Source organism: Akebia trifoliata, chromosome 11 (genome assembly GCF_017979445.1).
Source record: "Akebia trifoliata isolate Shusen 1 chromosome 11, ASM1797944v1, whole genome shotgun sequence".
Classification (NCBI taxonomy): Eukaryota; Viridiplantae; Streptophyta; class Magnoliopsida; order Ranunculales; family Lardizabalaceae; genus Akebia; species Akebia trifoliata.
In genome coordinates this window covers 15592598-15601522 of record NC_141385.1, presented here as the reverse complement: position 1 = coordinate 15601522, position 8925 = coordinate 15592598, and the positions used below count along the sequence as shown (strand labels likewise).

Here is an 8925-nt window from a genome sequence, read left to right as displayed (position 1 = left end):
GTTTTGGATAAGAGAGTGACGAGTAGCAAAGTCATGTCTTTTGTGTCTAACACATAGGTACAACAGTATGCCTGTAAATTATAACCAACCACACTATGAAGTATGACTGTAGGACATTAGCAACATTAAAAAATTTACTGTTTCCCAGCCATCTGGATCAAGGAAAGAGGTTATCTTGGTGTTACTTCCAGGGATTGGCCTTGGTTGTCGGGTTATCTTTCCTCCCAGCTCTTGAGTAACCAAGTTAACAACCTCAGCACTTTTTACATACATCATAAGTGCTCACAGCAATCTGGAAATGACTATTGATGTATCATAAAACAATAATTGCTTTGCGGTGAATATAAAAAAAATATTGGAGTACATGATAATTAGGAAATTAACTAACCTGTGCATACGCATTTCTTTTAGTGTACTCGGTCACACCATAATTATATGTCAACTCCAATACAATTGACTCGTATTCATCTGCATGTCCCAACATCACTATTGTATAATGTACAGTTCATGGAACCGAAGAAATTGATGGGTACTTAGAAAAAAAACACAATATCAGGGAATATATTTGTATAAAAGGCAAAATTTTTTACCTTGTATGCAGGGTTGTCCAACTTCCTCAACAGCTTCATTCCCAAATATATTCATCATTTTTTTCATCATTAGAATACATGTTTCCAAATATTTGTAAAATGTACAGAAAGGATAAAGATATCACCAATGCCTCCATACATGGTTGTTTATTTTTAGAGAGGAAAAAAATAGAAAATGCAAATAATAGTCACAAGAAAACCAAGTTATACCTGATGATGGTATTGTGTTGCAGTTTTAAGAAACTCTGTGTAAGAATGAACTCCTTTGTTTTTAAAGGGCTTCAATGCAACTCGTGCTTTATTGACATGAGGTTTTACAGCGGTTGCAACATGATCAATGTATGGTTTGGTGAACTTGTTGGCTTCCTGTCACAACATGAACCAGCCGCATGAGAGGTTTGATGTGCAGCACAATGAATAAACAAGGGCAAGCATGATGAAAATACCTGAAAGTAAGGATCTGCCAATTCTTGGGCTTTGATGATGTATGGTTTTATGGTGCTCTTGGATGACTTTTAAACCTCAATAGTTTTAGTAATTGAAGAGGAGGAAAAGGTTTAGAAAGTAAGACTACAACTCTTTCTCAAATCCCTCTCTATTAAACAATATGCTAATAAAAATAAAGAGAACCAAACTGTTATATTGGCATCCAATATCACCCAATAATCAGAGATTATGCATACAAAGTAATTTAAAGAAAATGTACCACAAAGGCTGTCAACACAGTATAGGAGAATTGGCAAAAATTCACAGATTTAACTATTTCCACATGGGGTTCAGCCCACTTCTGAGCTTGGAAGACTAGATTAATCTGACTGCATAATTAATTATTGAAGTACTCTCATATTATTAAACTAGAGTACCTTTTGCATTGTGACATCCAACACATATTTCCCATGTTCATTCCAGTGTGTTGCAATAAAGGACTGCATATTGAAATCCTAAACATTATTCTTTTCGATCATATGAAATTATTGAAAAAGAACAATCATGTACGAGCACCTGATATTTATTCCTCTAAAAGGCCACATCTCAAGTTCCATCATTGATCAACTTTTTGCTTTCACAACCAATGGAACTCCTCATATTGCACCCCATAAGCTTCTTCGATTGGTTCATTGTAATTAAAAAAAAAAAAAAAAAAATTGAAGTTCAATGGAAGCTCGCACCAACAAACAATGCAACTTGGGAGACCTGGCATTTCTCGAAACACACTTTCCTATTTTCAAATTCAAGGAGAGTTTTACAAAATTCAATTCCAACCAGTCTTCAAGTTTTAAAAGGCCCACTACATATAAATATATAGTTAGAGAATATACAAATGACGTTTCTGTCAAAACCCATCCTCTTCAACCTCATTAGAAACCCTATATCTTGCTCTTGACTTTTGGAAAATATAATTTTGAGGGTGAGTGGTGATAGAGTTACCACATTCCACAAAAAATGTTTAAATCACCAATTAATTCAAAGATTTAATCAACTAATCACTTGTTTTGAGAATTTTAACAATCAAAGAATTTCGAGACTCAGGATAAGACTGAGCTCAGTTTAAAATTTTAATTTGATTGCCCATTGAACAATTTGTTAGAGCAAATGGAATTCAAAACCCTACCTAAAATGGGTGAATGAGAGATGAGCAAAACGGCTTGGGGTATTCTTCCAAACCCAAATCCTATCTCAAAAGTCTCATTTGTTTTGCTTTCCGATCTTCTTAGATAACAAAACATACAGTTGTAACACCCCCCAAAAAAATCATAAAAGCAGGAAAAGACCACCACAAAGATTAAGTAGAAAAATTACACAACCCTAATTTTAATCCGATTTTTATCAAATATTTGTCCAAACTATCAAATTTTGCCATTTTCTTATAAAAATATTCCCATGTACCAACTTTTCCCCCATAACAGTAATGCATTTGTAATTTTATTGCTAATCAAGGAAATTAAAATCATCCCAATAGGAAAACCATCTATAACAACAGAGAGAATGAGAAGGAAACAAAAAGGTAACCAACAACAATGACACTAACCTCTTTTAATAATAGAAGCATTAGCCACCAACACATCTCCAACCCTCTCTTGTTTATTCGAACCCCGGACCCACAGAAACCAAATTATTCATCCAATCCACCCTATTCAGCCTGCAACCAATCAAAAACATAAAACCAACCAAAAAGAAATCTAATCAACTTCAAGCTTTTAGACGTCAAGTGGGCAGGAAATGTGAAGAAAAAACAACAAAACAGATGACACCGAACAAAAACATATAAAAATGTGGAAAAAAAAACAAAAAACAAAAAGAAATCTAATCAACTTCAAGCTTTTAGACTTCAAGTAGGCAGGAAATGCGAAGAAAAAACAACAAAACAAATGACACCGGACAAAAACATATAAAAATGTGGAAAAAAAAAACACAAAAAACTAGAAGTTAAACTTGCACCATGTAACAACTATTTCGACAATGGCACCACTAGTTGGTGAAAAATAGAAGATTAGAATTACCCTATTAACACTTGACTAAATTAAAGCCTTGAAGTTTGCCCACTCTTTTCTATTTGACAGGCCCATTAATTTACTAATTTTTGTCCACTCTTTAGTTTCTACAATCTATGGTGACTATGTTATCCCAAGTATGGAAGACCTAATCAAGATGCATTATGGATACACCATTTACACCAAAATAAAAAAGTATCTAACATGGATATGGCATTATTTAGAAGAGGGTTTGGGTGTTCAGTCATAAACACTCAACAAAAAAGATGTAGAGGAATAGCTAATTCCAGAGCCGATACCACAATCGTTTTGAATGATTGCTTTCTAAACATTATTTTTTTGAGTCTATTAGTAAATCAGATAGGGCTTTACAACTTTGCCTTGGCTAATAGTCTTGCTCTCAGCTCATTTGCAACAGCATCAATGAACTTTTCAGTACTCAGATACTAGCCCCTGGTAACCCTGCACAGAAGAAAAGGAAAATCCAATAAAAAACACACATTGTGAACAACACACAAAAATATACAAAGGATACTTGTGAGAGAACTTACTTGGGTACATGGATGAGAAGTGCAAGATCCTTAGTCATCTTTCCAGATTCCACAGTTCCAACACAAGTTACTTCCAGTTTCTCAGTGAAATCCAACAATTTAGCATTATTGTCCAATTTGGCCCTGTTGACCACACAGTAATTTTTGGTTCATTGTTCTTCATGTTTTTTAGAATAATGGCCTTAATCTTTCAATTATAAACAAGATATGTATGTGCTCACAACTCATCAAATGAAAAACAAATTAATTCCATACCTGTGTGCAAGCCCACATAACCAAGCAAAGATTGAGGCAATGCTATTTGTACTGGTTACACCTCCTTTCTGATCAACCCTGTAGTGGCGTGTAATCGTGCCATGGGCTGCTTTAGCTTCAATGGTCTTCCCATCTGGACACACTTGAATCCCAACCAAACTCCAGTTTTATTCAGAGACTTGCGTACGTACAAAGAAATAGAAAAAAAATGATATAAAAGGTGTTTACAACAATAATCCATATCATATAAAGATTTTCGTGGCCATCAATTTGTTATCATTATTGTCGTCATTATCCACAACCAATCCAAACATGACAAATAACATGCAAAGTTAGAATAGTATATAGAAATTATGAGTAAGCGTTCTCAAAATCGAAAAACTTGTATAATGTCATGGTTCAATTACACCACGACAATAAGGCAAAGAAGTTAGAAGTAAAGGCAAATTGCTTATCGCATGTCTTAAAATTCAAAGAAAAAAGATCTAAAAGTGAAGAAAAGTTCTATATTTAATAAAAGAGGATTTAAAAGTGAAGAGAAATAAAGGCAAATTGGTCATTGCTATATACATATATATAGGCCCACAACCAAAGTATGACCCCACTTTAATAAATATGGTCACAACTCATTTGATGTATTATTGTGTTTCTTCTACTTTTATCAAATTCTTGAAGACTCTACACTTCCCTTTTTTCCCTTAGATTATTAGACTTTGACCTCACCTCATAATCCATTACTCATTTTTTCAGACTTATCATACTTTTTTTTACTTAATCCAAGACACCCCTTGCTTACACACTTGCTTTCTTTCTCTCTATTTCAATGTTATGTTTTAATCCAATTCCAAACCCAATACCTCCCTCCCAGCCCCAGCCCCAGTCCCAGTCCCAATCCCAATCCCAGTCCCATGTATTGTTGTTGTTGGATTAGGGGAGGTTCCACATACTATTTTGAGAATCGATCCCCAATAAGCATCAGATTGGTCCTAAATCAATTCCCACCAATCAAAACCAGATCTATTGGCAGCCCTAGGCATCTCAATTTGGACTTGCATACAGAAGGCAAGGTGAGAAAAGCTGAAAAACTAAAGAATGTAGTCAATGATAAGGCTTGTGGTGTGTGGATACCACGATCGGGTGGTTCAAAACCAAACCAATAGAGCCTACCTTCAACTCTGTTGCCTAGCCATAAAATAAAAAATAAAAAAAGACGGTGAAGAAGCATAGATAGCAAACAATATGTTGGATAAGAAAATATTCAAAATGGTAGTAATAGAAAAAAATGGGTTAGCTTCGAACAACAAGACCTCTCTAGAAGCTTGTAAACTATGGAATTTGCTTGAAATCATACAAAGCCCTTTATTATTGACCTCTCACCATTCAATCCCACACTGTTATCAGGAAACACTCTTTACACAGCTGTTCATGGTGTGCACAGCTAGACATGTATAGAACTTAAGATATGAATCATTTGGTCTTTAAATCAAAATTTATTAAGTTGTAAATGTCATAAGTAATAATAGGTAAAGTTAGTAAATTAATACTTTTGAGTTTGCATTCTTAACACATGATCAAAGCATGAAGATACAATATGCTCACAAGACGAAAAACTGGCCCGTTTTTCTCTCCATTATATTTTTTTTTCTCTCCTCAACTTAACAATCCAAACAAGAGAAACTCACATCTCCATTTCTCTCAATCCAACTAGAGAAATAAAGAGAAACTGACTTTTTTTCTGTTCTTTTTTTTTCCAATAAATGATTAAGAAGATAAAGGAAAGATTGATTTAGAAACAAAAAGGACAAAAATGTACTCTAAATATTGACCACAACTAGCATGTAAACCTTCATGAGACAAGGAAAAATGAAAAGAAGAGGAAATCAATACGTGTAGCTTTTTGAATAGTTTATTTTTCTTATATATTTGCTTTTCAATCTCTCCAATCTAGCAAGAAAACAGAGGCAAGAAAACCACTCAACAATTTCAAATAATATAACATAAAATTAAATTCTCATATATACATAAAAATATGGCAAACGAACTTGGTGACTACTACTACTCTTCATGGTCAGCATAAAAATGAATTAGTAAGTAAAATAATCCATAGCCACTTGTTTGAAAAAAGTCTCTAAGACCAGATCTCTGGAATTCATTAGATCTTCTGTACCCAAAGGTGGCCAAAAGAAAGAAATATAAGCAACCAGAGGAACCTCCATATTTTTTCAGATCTTCTACCGTCACTATGAGTTCCTCCGAACCGGCACAACCCACGGTGGCCGAAACATCAGGCATCGATCCACAAATCGCAGCATTATTAAAAATAATCGAGAGGCAAGAAAAGATAGTAAGTGCTGTGTTGGCCAACGCCAGCATCACACAAGCCCAAACAATACAGCAACATGCGTCTGGATCAAATCAGGATTTACCTGAGCAACCTCCCCAAGGACCACAGACCACCATGCCTCCTGCAGTACCTGAATACCAGGGGCCTCCGTTCTATATTCCACAGAATCGACCACCCCTGGTCATTCCTGATGACGAATACGAGTATAGGGCCACAGAGGCCAAAAGTGCCACAGATGAAAAATTGGCTCAGCAAATCGAGTCTCTCCAGGAAGAAATGAGGAGGATGAATGGCATCAACACTATGAGTGGAACTCGATTCAAGGACCTTTGTTTCCATCCCAATGCTCAATTATCGGCCAAGTTCAAATGTCCAGAATTTAAAAAATACAATGGGGTAGGGTGTCCGCTGTCACATCTAAAGTTATACTGTGGGTCTATGTGCCAATATGGCGAGGATGACAGGCTGTTGGTACAATTATTCCAAAGAAGTTTAACAGGGCTGGCCCTCAAGTGGTTCTCCGGATTGGACCATACACTCATCAAGAATTGGCAGGACCTAGCCAAGATATTCTGGCACAACTATCGGTTCAATACAGATGTGGGACTGGATCGAAACGACATGGCTAAAATGTGAGAAAATAGAGGGAAACAGTAAAAGAGTATGCCCAGAGATGGCGGGAGTCTGCTTCACAAGTGAGGCCTGCAATGACTGAACAAGAGATGAACACCACGTTCATCTCAACACTAGGGCATGCCTTGTATACTCATCTGGTTGGACACACCACAGGTACCTTCTCAAATTTAGTTCAAGTGGCAGACCGGGTCGAGGACGGGCTACGAACTGGTTTAATATTTGACTTCACAGCCCTAAGTGCAGCAGCAGGGACATCGGCACAGAAGAAGTTAGTGCCTTTTGTCAAAAAGAAAGAGGAAACTCAAATCAATAATGTACAACCCAGCCAACCTCTTTTCATTCAGGCACCAGTTCAGAGGCCGCAGGCACCACAAGTCCCTTGGGCCCCAGTACCTTGAGCTGCTTGGGTTCCAGTACCGCAGAATCCCTTTCAGACAGTACCTCCACAAGCACAGCAGGCACCACTATATGGGCAGAACCAGCAGGCACGACCCAACAGAGTAAATAGAGTGTTTACCAGGTTACCTATGACACTATCTGAGTTACTGTCAATCTTGCTCAGGGGTGAGTATCTTGCAAAACGTCCACCAAATCCTGAAACTGCCAAAGGACCAGGGTACAACCCCAATTTGTTCTGCGAATTTCATATGGGTGCCCCAGGGCACTCTACAGATCAATGTTGGCAACTCAAACATCAAGTACAGAACTTGATCGATAAAAGGGCTCTCATCCTAGACGGACCTACCAACTCGTCCCTACAATAGAATATCAATCAAAACCCCCTACCTACTCACAATAGAGAGGGGAGTGGGCATAGGGTAAATGTCATCTACGGAGAACTCAACTTCGATCCCTCAGATTTGATAGCGCCTATCGGAGCAAAAATCAGAGTCCACTTAACAAAGGAATCAAAAGCACATGCGGTTAACACAGTCAACCACCACACAACAAACTCGTCCCAAAATTTACTACCACCACTCAGGTTGGCCGACCTCACCATCCATCCTACTAATCAAAATGCTACTATCCGACCGCCTTTAGTTATACCTTATGGATCACCAAACCACCAAAACTCGGCCCGACCTCTTCTTGTTATCCCCTACATACTTCCAAATGCTCAAGGATCAACCCGACCCCCTCTCCACATACCATACACCGCATCTTCACGTCCACCACTCATCATCCCATACACTCCATCAACTACTCCTGCTACCATTTCATCCAAATCATCGCCACCACCCCTCATTCTTAATGTAAAACCCGAGCCGCCTCCCATGACCATACACTCACCCAAACCATTCCCCTATAACTCTATCCAAGCAGTTCGTTGGAGTTACGAGACAACCATCACCACAACCTCCGGGGTTGAAACCATGAAGAAAGTAATGGTGGCCGACGTTGGGCATATGACAAGGGTAGGGAGATGCAAAAAATATCAGCAAAGGGGGTAAGCATCAAGGAAGAGACTGAAGAAACGACAAAAGGGTTGACAGATGAAGAGATGAGAAAGGCAAAAGGAAAGGGCAAAATGAGAGAAAATGACCAGAAAAAAGATGAGATGAAAGCAACAGATAAAGAGGCTGAGGCTAAAGTAACGGACAAGGAAGCTGCAGACTTCATTAAGCTTATTCGCAAGAGTGAGCATAATATTGTGGACCAGCTAAACAAATAGTCAGCTCAAGTCAGTATTCTGGGTCTGATGCAAAAGTCAGTGGAACACCAGGAGGCATTACTGAGAGTCTTGGGAAAATTGCACGTACATGCAACCACTTCGTCGGCACAGTTGGAGCAAACGGTTGGCCAGATCATGGCTCCCAATCCCATTATTTTCACTGAAAATGAATTTGTGCCTGAAGGAACGGGGCATATCGAGCCACTAAATATTATGGTCATATGCAAGGGTATGATGGTTGCCAGGGTGCTGATTGATAATGGCTCAGCACTTAACATTTGTCCGCTGGAGACCTTCCAGAAACTCAACGCTGATTGGTCACATGTCAAGCTAAATAACAAAGTTGTCCGAGGCTTAGACAGTTCAAGAAGAGATTCCTTGGGAG

The 8925-nt window shown here is 38.0% G+C and overlaps 1 long non-coding RNA gene across 1 annotated transcript; it reads right to left on the bottom strand.

Moving 5' to 3' along the window:
• Nucleotides 1-385: 385 nt before the first annotated feature.
• LOC147391041 (uncharacterized) lies at nucleotides 386-1159 on the bottom strand. Its single transcript, XR_015182485.1, has 3 exons — nucleotides 1037-1159; nucleotides 591-956; nucleotides 386-468 (listed from the first exon to the last, which is right to left on the bottom strand). It is a non-coding gene; the product is annotated as an uncharacterized LOC147391041 (long non-coding RNA).
• Between the last annotated feature and the right edge of the window lie 7766 nt (nucleotides 1160-8925).